The sequence below is a fragment of the Chiloscyllium punctatum genome, chromosome 27 (genome assembly GCF_047496795.1).
Source record: "Chiloscyllium punctatum isolate Juve2018m chromosome 27, sChiPun1.3, whole genome shotgun sequence".
Classification (NCBI taxonomy): domain Eukaryota; kingdom Metazoa; phylum Chordata; class Chondrichthyes; order Orectolobiformes; family Hemiscylliidae; genus Chiloscyllium; species Chiloscyllium punctatum.
Genome location: NC_092765.1, coordinates 26,810,550 through 26,835,426, shown reverse-complemented (window position 1 = coordinate 26,835,426; position 24,877 = coordinate 26,810,550).

Here is a 24,877-nt window from a genome sequence, read left to right as displayed (position 1 = left end):
CCAAATTAAACTAATCCCTTCTGCTTGCTCATGGTCCATACCCCTCCATTGCCTGCTTATTCATGTGCTTATCTAAAAGTCCCTTAAACTCTCCTGTTGTACCTGCCTCCACCGCTACCCCTAGCAGTGGTTCCAGACACCAACCATTCTCTGTGCAAAGAACTTGCCTCTCACATTTCCTTTGAATTTTCCCCCTCTTACCTTAGATACATGCCCTCAAGTAATAGATATTTCAATTTTGGGAAGAAAAAATCTGACTGTCAACCGTGTCTATGCCTCTCATGATTTTATAAACTGTTATCAGGCATTAACATAGAATAATAATAAATAGACACTAACACAGAAGTCTATTACCAGCTAGAAGCTTTTGCCAAGAAGTCTATTACTGTCTTACAGGGTTTTAAGAGCACGTGTGTATATAAAATTATTTACAATTGCATATGCTTCAGTTTTCACGTTTGTTGCTGTGATGCTGTAGCTTTTTCCAATGGCTAACAGCATGTGCAACTAAAGAATATGATTTAGGAAGAAACTTTGATGTGCTCAACCTTAGCAGGTTAGAGATGTTCAGTCATTGACTCTTTTTAAGACTGAATGTTGACATGTTTTTGAACTCTACCAGAATCAAAGTAATGAGATCAGTAAGGAAAGTAAAGTTGAAGCTAAGGCTGAGCCATAATCTCGTTAAACATCGGAATAGGCTTAAGGGCCTAGTTCTGTTTCTGATGTTCCAATGAAGGAATTAAACCAGGGACTTACAACTGTCCAGTACATTGAAAGCAATTTGTTGAAATGACTTTCACAAGTAGCTAATGCAATGTGAAAAGAGAATTTTAAGCAAATATATGCAGCAGTTAAGCAATATTTCAGAGGAGTCAGCTGACCTGTAGAAAATTGCTTGGCAGAATCTTCTCTTTTAGATATTTGTTAATTGTATCCATTCATTCTTAACTTGGAAGACATTCCAAAGCTGTGGTGAAAATTTCTTTAGGTTTGATTTTCGGCCTAAGATCAGTGTTGTGCTCTGGGTCCCATGACACAATCATTGATATTAGGGTGAGCTGAGAAACTCATTGATATTAGGGTGAGCTGAGAGTATCACACAGACTTCAAGAGGATGAACTTCATGACACATAGCACACTGACAGCAACTGAAAGGAAGGTCATGGAAAGATGAGATATATGTAATGGAGCAGTAAGAGCAGCTGGGAGACATTGGGAATGTTGTTGAAAGCAATTTGTACCCGACAAGGTTAGCTGACATCACCAGATAAGCTCTGCCCATCAGGACTGTTCCTGAAAGGAGCTAACCAATGTTTGGCTTTTGTGTACCAGAGTATTTCAGTAGCTGTGACCTATACCTCCTTCTAAGTCTACTCTGAGGTCTTACCAATGACTTTCATGAACCTCAGATGTAATGTATGAACTATTAAATATAATGTAAAATACCTCTTCTGTTTATCACTATTGAGCCTATATTCTTTCAAAGACTTTGTGTGGGCATCTTTCCCTATACATTATCAGTAAATGAGACGAACACCAAGAAGAAGCTTTGCTGACAAGAAATCTATCTCAGCCATCCTAGATAGTTGAGGTGTGAAGGACCGCACTGTATATCAGGGCGTTCTGTGGAGCTGAAGCAACTTTCTCTGAAACTGATGTGGCTTTAGAGTCATACAGTATGGAAACAGACCCTTCGGCCCAACTTAACCATGCTGACTAGACTAGGTTAGATTCCCTACAGTATGGAAACAGACCCTTCGGTCCAACTTAACCATGCCGACTAGTGGGCAGCACGGTGGCACAGTGGTTAGCACTGCTGCCTCACAGTGCCAGAGACCCGGGTTCAATTCCCGCCTTAGGCGACTGACTGTGTGGAGTTTGCACATTCTCCCCGTGTCTGCGTGGGTTTCCTCCGGGTGCTCCGGTTTCCTCCCACAGTCCAAAAATGTGCAGGTCAGGTGAATTGGCTATGCTAAATTGCCCGTAGTGTTAGGTAAGGGGTAGATGTAGATGTAGGGGTATGGGTGGGTTACGCTTCGGCGGGGCGGTGTGGACTTGTTGGGCCGAAGGGCCTGTTTCCACACTGTAAGTAATCTAATCTAATCTAATCTAAAACTAGGTTAGATTTCCTACAGTATGGAAACAGGCCCTTCAGTCCAACAAGTCCACACAACTCTCCGAAGGATAACCCACCTAGACCCAATTCCCTTACCCTATGTTTACCCTTGACTAATGCACTTAACATTATGGACAATTTAGCACATCTTTGGATTGTCGGAGGAAACTCATGCACATATGGGGAGAATGTGCAAACTCCACTCAGACAGTCACCCAAGGCAGGGATCGAACCTGGGTCCCTGGCGTTGTGAGGCTAACCACTGAGCCACTGTACCACCCCTTTTCTAAAAAGCAAAAATAGATTATATAACCTGATCTGACCTAGTTCCATTTGCCATCATTTGGTACACATCCCTCCTATTCATATACCCATCCAGATGCTTTCTAAATGTTGTCATTGTACCAGTCTCCACCACTTCCTTTGGCTGCTCATTCCTGCTCATTTCACATGCACCATCAGCTGTGTGCAAAAGTTGCTCCTCAGGTCCTTTATAAATCTTTCCACTCTTACGTTAAACCTATGTCATCTAGTTTTGGACTCCCCCAACCTCAGAAAAAAAAACCTTTGTTATTTACCGTATGGTTTTATAAACCTCTATAAAATCACCCCTCAGTCTCTGATGTTCCAGGGAAAAAAGCCCCAGCCTATTCAGCCTCTCCCTATAGCTCAAAGTCTTTAACTGTGGCAACATGCTTCTAAATCTTTTCTGCACCCTCTCAAGTTTCACAATGTCCTTTCAGTAGCAGGGAGACCACAACTGCATGAAGTATCTCAAATGCGGCCTCACTAAGAACAAACAAACAAAGAACAAAGAACAAGGAAAGTTTACAGCCCAGGAGCAGGCCCTTCAGCCCTCTAAGGTAAAAACAATGACTGCAGATGCTGGAAACCAGATTCTGGATTCGTGGTGCTGGAAGAGCACAGCAGTTCAGGCAGCATCCGAGGAGCAGTAAAATCGATGTTTCGGGCAAAAGCCCTTCATCAGGAATAAAGGCAGAGAGTCTGAAGCGTGGAGAGATAAGCTTATCTCTCCATGCTTCAGGCTCTTTGCCTTTATTCCTGATGAAGGGCTTTTGCCCGAAACGTCGATTTTACTGCTCCTCAGATGCTGCCTGAACTGCTGAGCTCCTTTAGCCTCTAAGCCTGAGCTGATGCAAATCCACTTTCTAAACTGTATCGGCCAAATCCTAAACATCTGTATACCTCTGCTCTCCACCTACTCATGCATCTGTTCAGATGCACCTTAAATGAATCTACCATGCCTGCCTCTACTACCTCTACTGGCAATGCATTCCAGGCACCTACTACCCTCTATGTAAAGTACTTGCCGTGTATATCACCCTTAAACATTTCACCTCTCACCTTGAACATGTGACCTCTCGTTATTGAATCTCTCACCCTGGGAAAAAGCTTACCTCTATCTACCCTGTCTACACCCTTCATGATTTTAGACCTCAATCAGGTCCCCCCTCAATCTCCATTTTTCTAATGAAAACAATCCTAACCTACCCAACCTCTCTTCATAGCTAGCACCTTCCTTACCAGACAACATCCTTGTAAACCTTCCCTGCACCCTCTCCAGAGCGTCCACATCCTTTTGGTAATGTGGTGACCAGAACTGTATACAGTAGTTTAAATGCAGCCAATCCAAATTCTTGTATAATTTTAACATGACCTGCCAGCTCTTATACTCAATACCCCATCTGATGAAGTCAAGCATACCATATGCCTTCTTGCCCACTCTATCCACCAGTGCAGCCACCTTCAGGATACAATGGACCTGAACTCCCACATCTCTGTGCTCATCAACCTTTCCAAAGATGCTTCCGTTTATAGTATAGTTCACTCTATAGTCTCCCATCCGGTCCTGGAGATTTGTCCACCTTAATATCCTTTAGCCTACCCAACACATCTTCCCTCCTAATGTCAATGTGGTCCAGAGTAAACAAACATCTATCTCTAATCTCAACATTCATCATGTCCCTCTCCTCAGTGAATACTGATGTAAAGTAATCATTCAGAATCTCACCCATTTTCTCAGGTTTGACATACAATCTTCCTTCCTTATTCTTTAGTGGACCAACCCTTCCTCTAGCAAAACCAATGTAGTGTACAAATTCCCAAAATGAATCACCTTACATTTGCCTGGATTGAACTCCATCTGCCACTTCTCTGCCCAACTCTCCTGTTTATCAATATACGCCTGTATTCTTTGACAGTCCCCTATGCTTTCTGCTACTCCACCAATCTTTGTGGCATCTGTAAGTTTACTGATCAGACCAACAATGCCCTCTTCCAGATCATTTATGTATATTACAAACAACAGTGGCCCCAGCACTGATCCCTTTGGAACACTACTGGTCACCTTTCTCCATTTCGAGAAACTCCCTTCAACTACTACTCTCTGCCTCCTGCTGCTCAACCAGTTCTTTATCCACCTAGCTAGAACACCCTGCACATCATATGACTTCACTTTCTCCATTAGTTTACCAAGGTAGCCTTATCAAACGCCTTACTAAAGTCCATGTATATGATATCTCCAGCCCTTCCTTCATTTAGCAACTTGGTCACTTCCTCAAAGAACTCTATTAAGTTGGTAAGGCACGATCTCCCCCGCACAAAACCATATTGTCTGTCACTGATGAGCCCATTCTTTTCCAAATATAAATAGATTTTATCCTTCAGTACCTTCTCCAGCAACTTTCCCACCACTGACGTCAGACTCACTGGTCTGTAGTTATTGGGAATATCCCCACTACCCTTCTTGTACAGGGGGACAACATGAGCAACCTTCCAGTCCTCCGGCACCTCAACTATGTTTAAGGATGCTACAAAGATTTCTGTCAGGGCCCCAGCTATTTCCTCTCTCACTTCCCTCAGCAACCTGGGATAGATCCCATCCAGTCCTGGAGATTTGTCCACTTTAATATCCTTTAGCCTACCCAACACAACTTCCCTCCTCATGTCAATGTGGTCCAGAGTAAACAAACATCTATCTCTAATCTCAACATTCATCATGTCCCTCTCCTCAGTGAATACTGATGTAAAGTAATCATTCAGAATCTCACCCATTTTCTCAGGTTTGACATACAATCTTCCTTCCTTATTCTTTAGTGGACCAACCCTTCCTCTAGCAAAACCAATGTAGTGTACAAAATCCCATGCCAGGACTGCACAAAACACTACATAGGACAAACAGGAAGACAGTTAACGATCCACATCCATGAACACCAACTAGCCACGAAACGACACGACCAGCTATCCTTAGTAGCCACACACACAGATGACAAACAACATGAATTCGACTGGGACAACACTACTATTATAGGACAAGCCAAACAGAGAATAGCCAGGGAATTCCTAGAGGCATGGCACTCATCCACAAATTCAATCAATAAGCACATCGACCTGGACCCAATATACCGGCCACTGCAATGGACAGCTGGTTCTGACAACCGGAAGCGGCAGAGACAAACCACTATAAATGCCAGAGGAAACAACACAAAAGCGCTTCACAGGAGGCTGCCAAGCACTGAGGATGTCACCTAGACAGGGGACGAAACATCTACAACACAAATTCCCAGCTCGGCGAACAGAACCACAACAACGAGCACCCGAGCTACAAATCTTCTCACAAACTTTGAACCCTCTTGCTTCTTATAGAAGAATAAAAGGCTTTGGGATTGTACTTAATTCTGCTCACTAAAGTTATTTTGTGACTCCCTTTAGCCCACTTGATTCCTTGTTTAAGATTGGTCCTACTGTCCCGATATTCCTCCAGGGCCCGTTCTGTTCTTAGTTGCCTGGACCTTATGCACACCTCCCTTTTCCTCTTGGCTAATCGCACAAATTCTCCTGTCATCCACGCTTCCCGAATGTTGCCTTTCCTATCCCTTGTTTTCAAAGGGATATGACTGTCCTGCACTATCTTCAACCTATGTTTGAAAGCCGTCCACATATCAAATGTGAACTTCCCTTCAAATAGCTGTGTAAAATCCATATTTCCCAGCTCCTGCCTAAATTTGATATAATTGGCCTTGGCCCAGTTTAGTACTCTTCCTTTAGGACCACTCTCATCTTTCTCTACGAGTATTCTAAAACTTACAGAATTGTGGTCACTGTTCCCAAAGAAATCCCCCACCACAACTTCTACCACCTGGCCTGGCTCATTCACCAACGCCAGGCCCAATATGGCCCCTCCATCATCAGACTATTGACATACTACTCCTGGACACTTCTTACAAATTCTGCCCCATCCAGACCTCTGATACTAAATCTATCCCAGTCAATGTTGGGAAAATTAAAATCTCCCATCACCACCACCCTGTTGTCTCTATTTCTTTCCATACCTGTTTGTTCTTCTACCTCATGCTCACTGTGTGGAGGCCTGTAATACAACCTCACCAATGTGACTGCACCCTTCTTACTTTTCAGCTCCACTCATAACGCCTCACTGCTCAAGCTCTCCATAGTGTCTGCCTTTAGCACAGCCATGATATCATCCCTGATCAGCAATGCAACTCGTTCCCCTCTTTTATTTCCCTTCCTGTCCTGTCTGAAGCATCTATATCCTGGATTATTTAGTTGCCAATCATGCCCTTCCTTCAACCAAGGCTCTGTGATCGCAATAACATCATACTCCCAGGCACCAGTCCAAGCCTAAGTTCATCTGCCTTACACATTATACTCCTTGCATTAAAGTATATGCACTTCAGGCCACCAGTTCTTTTGCGTTCATCTGTTGTCTTGCTACTCTTCCCTTTATTAATGCTCCAGTTTCCACCTCACTGTCTGGTAGTCTTCTCTTCTGGTTCCCAGCCCCCTGCCACATTAGTTTAAAACCTCCCCAACAGCAGTAGCAAAAACGTCCCCCAGGACATTAGTTCCAGTCTGGTTGAGGTGTAGACCGTCCAATTTGTAATAGTCCCACCTTCTGCAGAACCGATCCCAGTGTCCAACAAATCTGAATCCCTCCCTCCTACACCATCCATCAAGCCATGTATTCCTCCTGCCTATTCTTTCATTTCTACCCTGGCTGGCACGTGGCACTGGTAGTAATCCTGAGACCACTACCTTTGAGGTCCTCCTCTTTAACTTCTCTCCTAGTTCCCTGAATTCTGTTTTCAGGACCTCATCCCATTTTTTTACTTATATCGTTGGTGCCTACTTGCACCATGACAACTGGCTGTTCACTTTTCCCTTTCAGAGTGCTCTGCAGCCAATCGGTGACATCCCTGACCCGAGCACCTGGGAGGCAACATATCATCCGGGAGTCTCGTTTTTGGCCACAGAATTGCCTATCCACTCCCCTTACAATAGAATCTCCTATGACTATGGCCCTATGAGACTTTTTCCCGCCCTTCTGAACAGCAGTGTCCACCAAGGTGCCATGATCCTGGCAACTGCTGCCCTCCACTGGTGAGCCATCTCCCACAACAGTATTCAAAATGGAAGACCTGTTTTGGAGGGAGATGACCGCAGGGGACATCTGCACTGCCTTCCTACTCTATCTCTGGCTTTTGGTCACCTATTCACTGTCATCCTCAGCACATTCTAATCTGCAGTGTGACCAGTTCACTAAACGTGCTATCCACGACCTCCTCAATATCGCGGATGCTCCACAGTGAGTCCACCCGCAGCTCCAGAGCTGTCATGTGGTCAAACAAGAGCTGCAGCCGGACATCAGCCACTTGCCTGAGCTCCCACATCAGACAAGAGGCATGGGTCTGAGGTACCCTGCCGTTGTAAGCTTTAGCTTTATATCAACTAACTAAAACCAAACAATACATTTAAATATATGAAAGAAAAGAAAGATTAAAAAATATTACAGAATCCTTTCTCTTCTGATTAGAGGACGGTGGGTAGGAGTGAAATATTACACGTATAGTATCTCAGGTTTAGCCGCTGCTCAAATTTAAACTAGATCCTTACCTTCTCAGCAACCACCTTGTCTCCAATGTCACCTCCGCTCTGTCTCCCACTACTCCTGGACAGAAAAAAGGCTGCGGACTTCGACGGTAAGAATTAATACTGTTCTCTTACCTTCCCAGCAACTTCCTTGTCTCCAATGTCATCTCTGTTCTATCTCCCACTGCTCTCGGACAGGAAGAAAACACCAATGTTCTGTACAGCCACAACTTGACATCCCAACTCTTACACTAAATGTTTTGACCAATGAAGGTAAGTGTGCCAAATGCCTTCTTCACCACTCTGTCTAACTGTGACTCCACTTTCACGGAACTAGATACCTGCGCCTCTAGGTCTCTTTATTTGGCAGGACTCCCCAATATAAGTCCTGCCCTGATTTGCCTTCCAGTGTAGATTCAGTGATGGTAATACTGTTGAACATCAAGGGGCAGTGGTTAGAATGTCTCTTACTGGTGATGGTCATTGTCTGGCATTTGTGAGGCGCAAATGTTACTTGCCACTTGTCGGCCAAAGCCTGGATACTGTCCAGATCTTGTTGCATTTGAGCACAGACTGCTTCAGAATCTGAGGAGTCGTGAATGGTGCTGAACAGTGTAATCATTGGCAAACATCCATTTCTGACCCTAGAGCAGAGGGAAGGTCATTGATGAAGCAGCTGAAGATTGTGGGCCTTTGACACTACCCTAAGGGACTCCTGCAGAGACGCCCTAGAAGTGAGACGACTGACCCTCCACAACCACAACCATCTTCCTTTGTGCCAAGTATGACTCTAACCATTGGAATGTTTGCCCTCTGATACCCATTTATTGCAGTTTTGCCAGAGTACCTTGATGACATAGTCAGTCAAATGCAGCCTTGCTATCAAGGTGTGTCACTCTCACCTCACCTCTGGAATTCAGCTCTTTTGTCCATGTTTAAACCAAGGCTGTAATGAGGTCAGGAGCTGGGTGACCCGGGCAGAACACAAACTGAGCATCACTGAGCAGGTTATTGCTGAGCAGGTGTTGCTTGATAGCACTGTTGATGATGTCTTCCATCCCTTTACTGATGATGGAGAGTAGACTGATTGGGTGGTAATTGATCAGGTTGGATTTGTCCTGTTTTTTGTGTACAGGGCATACCTGGACAATTTTCCACCTTGTTGGGTAGATGCCAGTGTTATAACTGTACTGGAAAATCTTGGCTAGGGGAGTGGCAAGTTCTGGAGCACACGTCTTCAGTACCATTGCTGGAATGTTATCGGGGCCCATTGCCTTTGCAGTATCCAGTGTCTCTAGCTGTTTCTTGATATCATGTGGAGTGAATCGAATTGGCTGTAGACTGCTATTTGTGATACTGTCCTCGATACTGTCCTACCACCCCCCCCCAGTCCAGGAACTCTCCACATACATTCGGGACACCACCTGCGCCCTCCACCTCCTCCAAGACTTCCGTTTCCCCAGCCCCCATCACCTCATCTTCACCAGGGACATCCAATCCCTCTACTCCTCCATCCGTCATGACCATGGCCTCCAAACCCTCCATTTCTTCCTCTCCCAAGGTCCCCAATACTACCCTTCCACTGACACTCTCATTCATTTGGCTGAACTGGTCCTCACCCTCAACAATTTCTCTTTTGAATCCTCCACTTCCTCCAGATGAAGGGGGTAGCCATGGGCACCTGTATGGGCCCCAGCTATGCCTGTCTCTTTGTCGGCTACGTAGAACAATCCATCTTCTGCAGTTACACCGGCACCACACCCCACCTTTTCCTCCGTTACATTGATGACTGCATTAGTGCCACCTTGTGCTCCCATGAGGAAGTTGAGCAATTCATTAATTTCACCAACACATTCCACCCCAACCTTAAATTCACCTGGACCTCTCTCCCCTTCCTAGAATTCTCCATTTCCAACAATGATGAACGACTCAACACCAATATTTTTTACAAAACCACCGACTCCCACAGCTACCTAGATTACACCTCATCCTACCCTACCTTCTGCAAAAATGCTATCCCGTATTCCCAATTCCTCCGCCTCCACCGTGTCTGCTCCCAGGAGGACCAGTTCCACCACAGAACATACCAGATAGCCTCCTTCTTTAAAGACCATAATTTCCTTTCCCACATAGTTGAAGATGCCCTCCAATGCATCTCATCCATGTCCCCAACCTCCACCCTCAATCCCCATTCCTCCAACTGCAACATGGATAGCACCCCCCTGGTCCTCACCTTCCACCCCACCAACCACTGCCTAAACCGCATCGTCTGCCGACATGTCTGTCACCTCCAAACGGATCCCACCACCAGGGATATAATTCCCTCCCTACCCCTATCCACTTTCCGCAAAGATCATTCCCTCCGTGACTACCTGGTCAGGTCCACGCCCCCTAACAACCCACCCTCCCGTCCTGGCACCTTCCCCTGCCACCGCAGGAATTGCAAAACCTGCGCCCACACCTGAATCACCTCCAACCAAGGCCCCAAAGGAGCCTTCCACATCCATCAAAGTTTCACTTGCACTTCCACCAATGTCATTTATTGTATCCGTTGCTCCCGATGCAGTCTCCTCTACATTGGGGAGACTGGACACCTCATCACAGAGCGCTTCAGGGAACATCTTTGGGACACCTGCACCAATCAACCCCACCGCCTCGTGGCCCAACATTTCAACTCCATCTCCCACTCTGCCGAGGACATGTCGGCCCTGGGCCTCCTCCACCGCCACTCCCTCGCCATCCGACGCCTGGAGGAAGAACGCCTCATCTTCCTCCTCGGAACCCTTCAACCCCAGGGTATCAATGTGGACTTCATCAGATTCCTCATTTCCCCTCCCCCTACCTTACCCCAGTTCCAAACTTCCAGTTCAGCAACATACTCATGACCTATCCCACCTGTCAATCTTACATTCATCCTTTGCACTACACCCTCCTCTCTCACCTATCACCTTTACCCCTTCCTCCATTCACATATTGCACTCTCAACTATCTTCTCCGAGCCCCATCCCCTCCCATTTACCTATCCACCCCTGAGGCTTCCAGCCTCATTCCTGATGAAGGGCTCTTGCCCGAAACATCGATTTTCCTGCTCCTTGGATGCTGCCTAACCTGCTGTGCTTTTCCAGTATCACTCTAATCTTGACTGCTACTTATGATGCTGGGCAGCACTTGAGGAAGCTGAGATGGATCATTCACTCAGCACTTCTGACTGAAGTTTGTTGTGAATGCATCAGCCTTATCTTTGATGTGCTGGGTTCCTCCATCATTGAGGACGGGGGTATTTGTGGAGCCTCCTCATCCAGTGAGTTGTTTAATTGTCCACCACCATTCACAAATGTGAGCAAGTATTTCCCACACACAAAGCCATGTTGACTATCCCTAATCAGTCCCTGCCTTTCCAAATCCATGTAAACTCTGTCACTCAGACATCCCTCCAAAACCTAGCCACCTCTGACATAAGGCTCACTGTTCCATAGTTCCCTGGCTTTTCCTTAACAGCTTTTCTTAAATAATTCCACCACATTAGATAGTCTCTAGTTTTCTGGCACCTCACTATGGCTATAGATGATATAATATCTCAGCCAAGGGCCCAGCAATCACTTCACTGGCTTCCCTCAAAGTGCTGGGAAACACCTGATCAGGTCCTGGGGATTTATCTATCATCATGCGTTTTAAGACCTTCAGCACCTCTTCTTTAAGAACGACATTTTTTCAAGATATCACGATTTATTTCCCAAAGTTCTCTAGCTTCCATGTTCTTCTCTGCAGTAAATATTGATGCAAAATACCCATTTAGTATCTCATCTATCTCCTGTGGTTCTACACAGAGATGGCTTTGTTGATCTTTAAGGAGGCTTATTCTCTCCATTGTTACTCTTTTGCTCTTAAATATACTTACAGGATCTCTTTGGATTCTCCTTAAATCTATTTGCCAAAACTATATCATGTCCTCTTTTTGCCATCCTGATTTCCCTCCTGGAAATATACTCCTACTGCCCTTATGTTTTCTAGAGATTTACTCGATCTAAGCTGTCTATACCTGCTCTTTTTCTTGACTAGAGCCTCAATGTTTCTAGTCATTCAGCATTCCCTACACCTACCAGCCTTGCTCTTCACACTAACATGAATGGATTACCTCTGAACTCTTGCTATCTCATTCTTAAAGGCTTCCTAATTTCCAACCATCCCTTGACCTGCAAGTAGCCTCCCTAAATCAACTTTTGAAAGTTCCTGTCGAATAGCATCAGAATTGGCCTTACCCCAATTTAGAACTTCAACTTTTTAATTAGTTATATCCTTTTCCATAGCTATTTTAATAGAATTATGAACACTTACCCCAAAGTTCCCACCTACTGGCACCTCAGTCACTTGCCCTGCCTTATTTCCCAACAGAAGGTCAAACATTGCTCCTTCTCTCGTCGGTACATCCACAAATTAAATAAGATAGTTTTCTTGTATACACTTCTTAAATTCCTGCCCTTCCAAGTCCTTAACACTATATAAATTCAGTCCTTGTTTGGAAAGTTAAAATCCCCTACCATTACAACTCAATTTTTCTTACAGATACCTGAGATCTCCTTACATATTTGCTTCTCAATTTTCCACTAACTATTGGGGCGCTTATAATACAATCCCAATAAGGTGATCATTCCTTTCTGATTTTTAAGCTCTATCCATTTTTCCTTTTTGGGAAATTGCTTTGGTGATTGAAAGATTTACTTTAATTTCACTCCTGTGACTTGGGCAATGCCAGCTGGGCCAGCATCTATTGCCTGTCCCTAGTTGCCCTTGAGAAGGTGATGCATGGATTATCTCCTTGAACCACTGCTGTCCATGTGCTTTAGGTAGACCCATAATGTTATGCTAGGGCTGGTCTTTGTGACCGTTTCCAAGGCTGACTCTTTTTTGTTAGGAATAGATGTGAATGTATGAATTCTTCACAATCATTTACTCTCCCAAGAAATGACCTAAGCTCCTAGACACACATAGAACATAGAAGAATACAGCGCAGTACAGGCCCTTTAGCCCTCGATGTTGCGCCGATCCAAGCCCACCTAACCTACACTAGCCCACTATCCTCCATATGCCTATCCAATGCCCGCTTAAATGCCCATAAAAAGGGAGAGTCCACCACTGCTACGGGCAGGGCATTCCATGAACTCACGACTCGCTGAGTAAAGAACCTACCCCTAACATCTGTCCTATACCTATCACCCCTTAATTTAAAGCTATGCCCCCTTGTAATAGCTGACTCCATACTTGGAAAAAGGTTCTCACGGTCAACCCTATCTAAATCCCTAATCATCTTGTTCACCTCTATCAAGTCACCCCTAAACCTTCTTTTCTCCAATGAAAACAACCCCAAGTGCCTCAGCCTTTCCTCATACAATCTTCCTACCATACCAGGCAACATCCTGGTAAACCTCCTCTGCACCCGTTCTAGTGCCTCCACATCCTTCCAATAGTATGGCGACCAAAACTGCACACAATACTCCAGATGCGGTCGCACCAGAGTCTTATACAACTGCAACATGACCTCAGGACTCCTGAACTCAATTCCTCTACCAATGGAGCCAAGCCTCCAAAGCTTTCATGCTTCACTTTACATTCTAACAGGTATAACCACATCTTGTCGACTCTGTCACCCAAGTAGATCACTTGGGGTGCCTGGAGCACATATTGTTCCCTTCTTAAACATACGCCTGCCAGAAAAAAAAATGCCTTAGGATTATCTCCAAGTTCTCTAGGTGTTTTTTATTTCTTTTCCCTGTTATTAGAATGTCAGCTAGATAAATGGCGACCTGAGGTAAACCTTGCAAAATGTTCTCCATCATTGTCTGAAAAATTGAACAAGCTGACAATACCTCAAATGGCAGTTTTGTATATTGGTATAAACCCTTATGTCTATTAATTGCAGCATACTTCTGGGAATCCTCATCTAGCCGCAATTACAAATACACATGGCTCATGTCCAACTTTGTGAAGGACAGATCCTCCACACTAGCTTTGTGTGTTAATCCTCTATTGAGGAGTTAGGTCTTTATCCAGCTGTGAAAAGTGGCTTACCATTTGTTTAAAATCCCCACAAAGGCAAACCAACCCATCAGGCTTCGGGATTGGTAAGACCGGTGCTGCCCATTCTGCAACTTGGACTGGTTTAATGATTTCTTCAGCCTTCTTGTTTCTGCCTCTACTTTTGCCTGTAAGGCAAATGGCACTGAGCATTGTCGAATTGTGGGATTGACTTCTGGTCAAGGTGACCTTGTCTCGTACGATAGTCCCTAAACCATCTTGGAGGACTGTCAGGTATTTAATTAGGACTTCACTCAGGGCAGCCACTTTCTAATTGAAAAATGTTGAGCCAATTCAGGTGAACCTTTCACAACCAATTTTTCTCAATCAGGCTTGGATCTGAGTCTTTTACTACAATCAGTGGTAACTGATCCAGTTGCTTCTCATAAAAAACTGGAACCAAAATTGTACCCTTAATGCGTAAAGGTTCCCCAGCATTGGATTGCAGTCTAGCCGAGGTCTCGCACAAACTTAAGGGCTGAAGTCCAGAATGAATTTTATTAAAAACTGGTTCTGAGGTCACTGAAACGGCCATGACCTCCATTAGATCTGGGTGACCATTTAACCAGACATTTATCTTGATTGGTTCTGATTTGGATGTTCCTAAGATACTTAACTATTCCAATTCAGATTCCAATCCAATTTAACTATTCCAGTACAGACTTTCCAGAGTGTGTATACTCCTGAATGCCAGTCTATGAGTTATCTTGCTCAATGTAAGTCTCGTGGGATTCTTTAACTGTCTCAAATCCGCATACCAGCAGCAACTGCAGTGGCTTGTCAGCCAGAATCCTGAAGAAAATATTAACATTTTGGCCAAGGCTTGGCTTTGTTTTTGGGATTTTGCTGTGGGTCGACCTAGAGTCCCTCTGTTCAGGAGATGTCCAGAGTGAGGCTATGCAATTACCTTAACTCAAGTTCCCCAAGCCCAGTCAGACTGGTGAGGGTGTCCATTTCCATCGGAATACCCTGCAACTCATATGTTCCACTTGCTGATAAACCCAGTTGTAGTGCCTGTTTGAAGACCACTTGTGTTTCAGCTCGTAGACGTGTTTGCATAGTTACATCCCAGATGGTCTCTCAGCACTCCATTGAGGATTAAACCAAAGTCACATGCTCTGTCAGTCATTTTAATCAAGTCAAACATCTCCGATACGGATTCCTCTGATTCTCCGATTGCCGAGTAAGAATGATAGCATTTCAAAATAAGAGGAGTCTTGGGGGTCATAATAATCCTGAACATTGTCCATCGATTCTTGAAAGGGTTTAGTATCTGGTGCCTTGGGGAAAGTTAGGCTCGTAACAACAGAAAAAGCTGCAGCTCTACAGGTTCTCAAGAGAATTACTGACTGCTTTTCATTTGCAACAATGTCGGTTGCCTGAAAAAAAAATACATTCTTCCCACATAGTAGGCCCAGTCTTCGATGGCAGGGTCAAATAAGTCAAGCTTCCCAAACAAAGGCATGATGCAAGAAATGCTCACTCCAACTTAAAGATGACTGCTGCAAGCTGGTTTCTTCAGGAAAGTGCTTTAATTTTATTGCCACTGAAATATCTCCAAAGAGGCTGATATCCCATCATCAAGTTATCCTTTATTTGTTCATTGAATGCAGTTTGTAATGGAGGTCCATTATACATTGTTATTGTTTGGTAACTTGGATTTCTATGTTGGGAAGAAATGGATTCTAACTTTCAATTCTGTGATTAAATGACATGAGCTATGTTTAGACTTCTGGCAAAATCATGCAAGAGGTCCAGCAAGGCTTATTAGGTGCAACTCATTGCATCCTTTATGCATTTGCTGAAGAATGAGGTGAGTTTCTCACTCGGCAGAAATTAAAGATTATAATTTGTTAAGTGCCTTAGGAACGGCACAAATCACCCCATCAACATTCAGTTTCCTATCTGACCGAATGCACCAAACAAACTGGAAATGGAAGTCACAGCAGGTACCTGGCGACTGTAGCTCACTGCTTGTTCCTAAGCATCTCCATGTTGAATGCCAGGAGCAAACATCTCAGGACACACTGCATTCGCACTGGCCACATGCACCCCACATCCACAGACAGTGGTATCTGACATATGCCAGCTTCTTAAGATCTCTCATGGCACATCTCTGATCTCCTGAAAGAATGCTTCTGCAGTTCAATGCTGTATCTCAGGATGCACCATCCACTATCATTGTCATAGCAAGAACGACTGCACCAACAGGCCTGTCCAAGTGAGACACTCACACTATTGATTGACTGATTGATGGATTGATTGTTTTATTGTCACATGTACTGAAGTACAGAGAAAAGTTTTGTTTATGAGCAGTACAGGTAGATCATAGTAAACAAGTAAACAGATCAAAAAGACTTAGACAGAGGCAGACAGGTTCCATTGCACTGGACATGCACTACGTGAGATCAACATTAGCAAGATCCGGCATTGTTTGAGGCTCGAGAGTCCATTCTAGCTGACGTCAGTAACCTGACAGGTAAACAGGCCTGAACTCAAGATGGGGGGCAACCTAAAGGGCCATCCTTTGCAGTTGTGTCCTTCTTTCACACAAGCTTTGGTTAAAAGTTAATAGATGTGTATCCTTACCAAGTTGTGATGAACAATCAATGAGCTGACAATGCATGAGCTGCTGTTTGTTGTAGCTTCTTCTATGTTCTAAATGTGAACTCTGGAAGATGTGTGAGAGGCAGTACCTCTGTGATACCAATAGTGCTCAATTAAAATAACAGCAATTAAGTGACAGGCATTGATTGTACTGAGACATCTAATGGAATTGCCTAGCATCCAGTCTCCTGTGTGACAGTCCTCACAAAATTGGTGGGACTGCTACAGTGTGGTGCCGCTTCTTGTTTGATCTCTGACATATAAAGGGCTGGGTTGAGCAGAGGTTGGGTGGTGCTTCTGGGTTGCAGAGGGTGAAGTGCTAGCTGGGTGCTGTTTAAATGTGGTTCCTGGTTTCTTGGAGCCCAGCAGATTGCAACAGGCTTCAGTACTTCCTGCCTGTCTGCCTGTGTATAAGATTTGGCATTTTATCCATACATGAATATGTAATAACCTGCGAAGAATGCAATCATGTGGAAGAACCCATTCTGTCCCTTCAGCTTTTAATCTGCTTCCATATTTAGTTTCAAAATAAAGACGATTCTACCAGTTAGGTAGGCTCAGAAATTGGCCAAAAAGCAAGGTATGCTGGGAATATCTCAGCCAAGACATATGGACACAGAGTCAATTCTTTCTGGGACATGCCTTTGCAAGATTCAAGCTCAGACAATAGAGAGGCACCAGAACACACTAGCAAGAGTAAAAGGGCAGTTCAATGTTTCCTGACAAAGGAAACAAGACTAAATGCATGGGGCAGACATGCCTTGATTTCCATGTTGCATGTCTCCATGACTCCATGACTAAGTACGCAAAACATTCTCGGATGAAGTATAATGTTGGCCAGTATGAACTTTCCATTTTGGCAGTGAGTATAGAAAGACAGCATAGTACTTAGAGTCATAGAGATGTACAGCATGGAAACAGATCCTTCGGTCCAACCTGTCCATGCCGATCAGATATCCCAACCCAATCTAGTCCCACCTGCCAGCACCTTAAATGAAGAGACTGCAGGACTGGTGATGAAAAGGGACATGGGTATCCAGAAATATGCATCAGGGAAAGTTAGCACATAGGTACAGCAAGATCAGGAGAGCAAGAGGAATGTTGTCATTTATTGCAATGGGAATGAACTATAAAAGCAGGGATGTTGTACAGCTGCAGAGATTACATCAAGTGTACAATTTTGGTTCTGCTTATTTGAAATAAAAATAAAGTTGATTTAAAGCAATTCAGAAAAGGTTCTCTCAGCTCATTTCTCAGGAGAAGAGCTGATGTTATGAAGAAATGTAGAACAGGCTAGCCTTATATCCATTGGAGTTTAGAAGAATGGGAGGTGATCTTATTGAAATATAAGATCTAGAGGGGACTGGATGGGGTAGATGTCTTGAAGATGCCTCCTCTTGAGGGGGAGATTGAAACAGGAGGACATGGTTTATGAATAAAATCTATTTTAAGATAGAGATGAATGTGTTCAAGTGTTGAATCCTATTCCCTAAAGTGAAGGATGGATCTTTACACGTACTCAAAGTTGAGTTGGATAGATATTTGATATCCAAGCAAGTCAAGGATTATGATGGACAAACAAGAAAGTGGAGCAGAGACTATAACCAGATTGGTTATGATTGTATTGAACCGTGGTGAAGGTCAAAAGGCAAAATTGCCTACTGCTGCTCTTAAATCCCATGTTCCCATAAACAGTCAATGAACAAATCATTTGAAACACCTCAATTACTGAACAGTTCAAGTTTAACCAATTGAGTCAAAATGATGATATTGCTTTTTAGATTATGGCAGAACTGAGGAACTTTGACATTATTGTGTTTCTGGATGATGCCACAAATGGCCACTTAATTTCATTTGACAGAACCATTAGGCTGAATCTTACCATAAATTATCTAAGTGTTATTTTGTTGTGTTTCAGGGAGGTTCCTTTCTACGAGAGTTCTTGCACCACTATCCCAAACATGCCTCATTAACTATGTACCATTCCCCAATAACACTCAGCTTGTCTGATGCTAGCCCAATTCTCTCATTCACCATTGGCAGAAATACTCACCACTGCAGGATACCTCAGAATCCCTTGTGCCAATGAAATCTTTGAATTCCAGCTGGGCATTTGATCAAACATTGGCAACCTGGAGTTGTCTTTCATTGTGCATATGGTACGACAGAACCCACAGACCAACAATTCTCAGGACACACAGGTGACACTTCCTTACCAACACAACTGCCCATTCCTGCATCTATTGCTGCTTAGGCACCAGGCCACACCATGCCTGTCCATAACCATAACCCATTATGCATCACTCTCAAAGTCACAGCTGCCCTATCGCCCAATGTTGTCTTTAGCTTAACATCATAACATGTTCAAATTGGGATTATCATATACAGCAGAGCCTTCAAATACATGAAGTACATTACTTGTATTCTCCAAAACTAAAAGCTAACATAAAACAAACAAAACCTGGATGCGTATTTCTTTCTTGGCACTGCTTAACATTGAGCACTAATAATTCTACAGTTAATGAGTGATCACTGCACCCAGTTCTCTGTTACCGGAACCAGGTGCCAAAAAGTCCTGTCTGGCTCATAGCATCTGATGCTGCGGTATTCTACCATACAGAAGGTGATGCTCTTCCTGATCACAGTCTTCATCCTCCTTGGAGAAGGATTAATCTCATTCTCCCAGTTTATCAACCTCCACAACATCCTCCTTTTGACTGTTCCAATGTGTAGAGCTTAGCATGCTAGGATTATGTAGTACACTCTGACCTGAGTGTGTTGTTAGGTCTCCCCCACCCAGAGATTTCCATGGAAAGTGCCCTAAGATGCTGGTGCTGGGTGGAGGTCAACAGCAGTAAGCAGCATTCTTCATCTTGGGAATTTTTGGCATTTAGTTTCCATGTGGTGGGTGGGAGAATGGGAAACTGCATGTTAATAAGATGAGACTTGGTAGTAATGAGGGTGATAATGAGTGATGATCCATGCAAATAAGCTTCTAACAGCTTAGTAGCAAGAATCTGGTTCACCATTCAACATTTGGATGGAAAATGAAACATTTGCTCTTGACATTGAAAAGATCTTCCCTGGACACCTCACCCAATTTTCCCAAATTTCTCTCCATAGCCCATGTCGATCAGCAGCTGGGAGATAATGCTCATTGTCACCAATGAAGTCTTTAGTAGAAGATAGACTCCCATCAGCTAAAACTCCCAAAATAACATTTTGGGTGTCAACTGCTGCCAGGTTTGCTAGTGAGTTAAGTACCAGTGCATTCAACAGACCAGAGTGAACACATTTCTCTAGCCATAGTCAGGTGGAGGAATTCTTCCTCAATTTTGTATACAGTTTAAATGTCATCATTGTACAAAAAGGAGCAAAGTGTTGCTAGAAGCTAGTTAGTGTCTCTAGATTTAATGGTGGGCAGAGGAGCTAAGATTCTAAGTTACATCATAGTGTTGCGATGAAGTAAAAAAACCCACTAACCTCGTAATGGTAGTCGATGCTTTAAAGAAATCGATATTAGTGATATTAAAATTCATGGTGTAGCATGGTAAAAGTGCTCAACAACTGGGCAAATTCTCATACTTATGTTAGAAGCTGAAGAGAATGGGCCTGGTCTCAATGCTGTACAAGTGAATGGATTTTACATGATTTAAAATCCTACATAGTGAAAATACTGAGACCAAAATCCTACATAGCGAAAATACTGAGACCACAATCAAACAAAGTCTTGGTAGTTCTCTTGTGTGGGGCTTCAGATAAGACCAATGGTAATTGTTCAAAGCAGAGGCCATAAATTGAAAAGACAAGGAATGTTTCCTGGATTTCTGCTTCAGTCTAGCCAGTCGTCAGAAACTAGATTGGTTGGCCATAGTCAAAGATCTTGCTTTCCACTAGATTAAGAGTGGATAAAGAGTGGAGCTGGGAAAAGCACAGCAGGTCAAGCAGCATCAGAGGAGAAGGGGAGTCGATGTTTCAGGTTGGAAACTTTCAACAGGACACCAAGGTGCTGACTTGAAACATTGACTCCCCTACTCCTCCAATGCTGCCTGTCATGCGGTGCTTTTTCCAGTTCCACTTTATATCCACCCTGACTCTCCAACATCTGCAGTTCTCACTTCCACCATTAGATTAACTCAACTTAACCAATTTCCCCCTCCTTGGATGCTGCCTGACCTGCTGTGCTTTTCCAGCACCACTCTAATCCAAACTCAACCAAACCAATGGCTCTCCAATACTTTACAAATATTGTCCAAGGGCTCAGGCTTTTTCGATTCTTTGTGGATTTTAGAAAACAGTTGAATAGTGAACAAGAAGCCCTTGGTGATCCTAAAATATAGGAAACACTGAAACAATTCTGAGGAATTTGAACAATACCACTGCTATTTCAATCGTTAGTGAAGCAGGTTCTAGAGCTGACAATTGATGCCAAGGGTATAATTGTTACAATGCATCAGAAAACTTCAGATCATTTGCTTATGGCCAGTATAATGACTCAACGTTGGGCTAAGACATGATTGTAATGTGAGCTCTTGACAATTAGTGCCAAAAATGCTTTGAACCCTGACATTGCATTTTTTTTGTATTTCTACTTATTTTCAAGAAATCTGGTTTTTGTATCTTAGATGGCTGCTTTGGTTTTTGTATTTAGGTGATTTTTTTTAAAATTCAGGCTTTTATACCCGAGATAGTGCTGGTGAGTGGTGACTTTGTACACCTTTCACGATACTCCTGCACTTGAGTACAGTGACAATAAAACCTAATTTTAAATCTAACTTCTGAAAATGAACCAGGGAAATGTTAACATTTACTGCTCTTGTTATGAAATCCATGTAACTCATTGTCCATCTTACTGAGAAGTATCCACACAAGTTCAGGAAATCTTAACATTTTTTAAATCTGTAGATGAGTTGAAATAATTTCTGCAATTATGATTACAATTGTTTCCATTATGGTTCTAGTGTTGCATAACCTGTCTTTCCTGCATACTCCGGAATGAGTGTTTCCTTTCAGAACTATTATTGCAAGATACATTTTTTTTAGCTTTGAATTATGACTGTGGGAGTCAGTCTGCCTGTGGTATGCTAATGAGACCAGGATATATCAGCACAGGAAAAGATACAATGTGACATGATCTAGCTCCCTCTTGCACCCTAGTGAAGAAACAAAGTGGCATCTCTCTTAAACAAAGTTAATGTTTTCCTCATGTTAGGAGACTCTAACTACTCTTTAGCAGCACATCAAAATCAAGATTATGTGATGACAGTGAGTGAAAGAACAATACAGAAAAGTTTCTTGCATTACTGAAAAATTTGAAGTGAGCTACAGGTCCCAACCGGACAGATATGTGCTGAATTGTTGTTGAAGCTTTGTTAGATATCACATTGCAGCTGGCCTTGATCTGGAGGTGCCTGTACTGGACTGAGGTGGACAAACTTAAAAATCACACAACACCTGGTTATGGTCCAACAGGTTTATTTGGAAGTCCAAAAAAAGCTGTTGGACTATAAGCTGGTGTTGTGTGATTTTTTTTAACTGCATTTGGCCTGGCTGTGAAGTTGAGGGGTTAACTTGTTCATATACTATTGCATACAATTCATGGATGTGCAGACAATGTCCTATTCAGGCAAAGAGTCAATTAAAAAAAACCTATGTACGAGAAAATAATAAAAACACGATGACTATTTCATATCAAGAGCATTTTTTTCTGTACTTTTGAATGCACACTGAAATGGGAAAAGTTTTACTAAAAACAAGTGCTGTGGAAGGATTTGCCGCACTTCTTCGAAATAGGTTACTGAAACTCATTGTCAGTGGTGTTTACACTGCTCCCTTGTTCAAGTAGTGAGAGGGACTAGTTACAAGCATCAGGCAGTGTGTACAGAGTGAAATTTAGCCAGCAACGAGTAGCTGATTGGTTTGTGAAGTTGTGGCCAGCTGTGGATGACAAAGGCTACCACCATGTGATTGACTCCTGGGTAGTTGAAGAGCTTGTGACTGTGAATGATATGGCCAGATGCCTTTCGACACACAGAAGTGGGTGATGTTTGTTCTGCAATAGAAAATACACAAATACAGAAGGACGCTCATTGCTGTAAGCTGTAGCCTTTGACCAATAAGTCAGAGAACAAGTCACTCTGTGCCTCCTACAAGGATGTGAAATATACTTGGAGAAGAGAGATTGAAGAACAGCAAATCCTAACAAGGAATTAGATCATTTGAATGAACCATGTGGACAGAGGCCATTGAACTATCTTCCCAGTATTTTTCCTTCACCTATATACGGGTGGCACAGTGGTTAGCAATGCTGCCTCACAGCGCCAGGGACCCAGGTTTGATTCCAGCTTTGGGCAATTGCCTCTGTTGAGTTTGCATATTCTTCTCGTGTCTGCGTGGGTTTCCTCTGGGTGCTCTGGTTTCCTCCTACAGTCCAAAGGTGTGCAAGTTAGCTGAAAGGGCTGTGCTAAATTGCCCATAGTGTTCAGGGATGTGTAGGTTAAGTGCATTAGTCAGGGGTAAAGGTAGGATAATAGGGGAGGGGAAATGGGTCTGGGTGGGTTACTCTTTGGAGGGTTAGTATGGACATTTGGGCTGAAGGGCCTGTTTCCACACTGTAGGGATTCTATTCTATTTATACATCAATGTTTTTCACTGCATGTATCTATATTGTGTAAAGGAGGAGTTTAATAAGGGCTTTAGAGCTTTATCTAGGAGAATTGCATGTTGATGGTTCATTTGTTTACATGTAGCTGTAATTTATAGTAATTCTTGTTAAATACAAAACCTGGTCTGTGTGTTCTGCTTGCCTGGGTCTAAACAGACAGATCAGTTGGGGAACTTCAGTGTACTTTGGTAAAATCATGGAATTGCAGAGCTTGATTCCCAGTGTGCTATTCCAGTGAAACATGGCATTCAATCTTTATCAGATGGCTTTTAACAAGCATTCCCAATGACAAGAGGAAATTATTGATAACATTTAATAATGCTCTGTTTGGACTTGAACAGAACTGTAAATTTGGCAATTTACTAAATCAATTTAATTAAGGACAAAATTGATGTCTTGGGTGAATCATTGTCTGGGCACTTGTAGTTGATGGATGACAAAGGTAATTCAAATGAGTGAACAAGTTGAAGCCAGGAAGTAAAATTGACTGGTGGTTCAAAGTGACAGGCAAAACCATTACCTCAAAAATGACTGAAAAGTATGTTAAATGTAAAAGTAGAGACATGGCTGTACAAAAGCAGGGGAGGCAGGGAAATATTTCATCATTGTTTGTGTATTTAGCCTGTACATTGACCCTGGAATTGGGAGAAGTAATCGCATAGATACTTACAAAATTCTTACAGGGACAGACAATGCAGATGTTAAAAGATTATTTCCTCTGTGGTCTAGAACCAGAGGACAAGTCGGAGCATAAAAGGTGCTCCATTTAGGACTGAAATTTGGAGAAGCTTTGGAATTCCCTATCCCACAGGGCTATGGAAACTCGCTCATTAAATTATTTTAAGACCGAGATTGACAGATTTTTAGTTGCTAATGTGATGTGGGGATAATCATTGTAGAATTATCATGGAATCCCTACAGTGTGGAAACAGGCCATTCGTAAACATCTGGTAGCATCCATGGGAAGAAAGTGCTAACGTTTCAGGTCTGGTGACTCTTCTGATGACTGATAACTCTGCTTTTTTCCCCACAGATGCTCCCAGACCTGTTGTGTTTCTCTAGCAATTTCTGTTTTGATTGAAAAGATTTAGCTTATTTCTGGTTTAGAAAGAAAGAGGGTTTGATTTTCAGTTTGATTAAGGAAAAAAAGCCCATGTCTTGAAAAGCTTTTGATTTCAGTTTGGAGAGGTCCAGAAGAATCAGATGTAAGAAAGTTTCTCCTGAAAATAGGAGGTAGCTCAGAACCGATATAAAATAGGTTATTTCAATGTAAAGAGTGTTAGTTTATAAGTTCCAGACCAGAAGAGTTTGGTTAGAACCCTATTTGAAGTTGATGAAGTCTAAACTCAGCTGTGTGAATAACCAAGAAAGAGACTATCAAACTCTCAAGACTGGGACTTGAAAGAAACAGGTAGTTCAAACTCAGCATTCAGTTTGTGACACCAACCACTAAGACTCACCCCTGAAATTCCAAACATGATGGCTGGTACATATCAATATCCCTT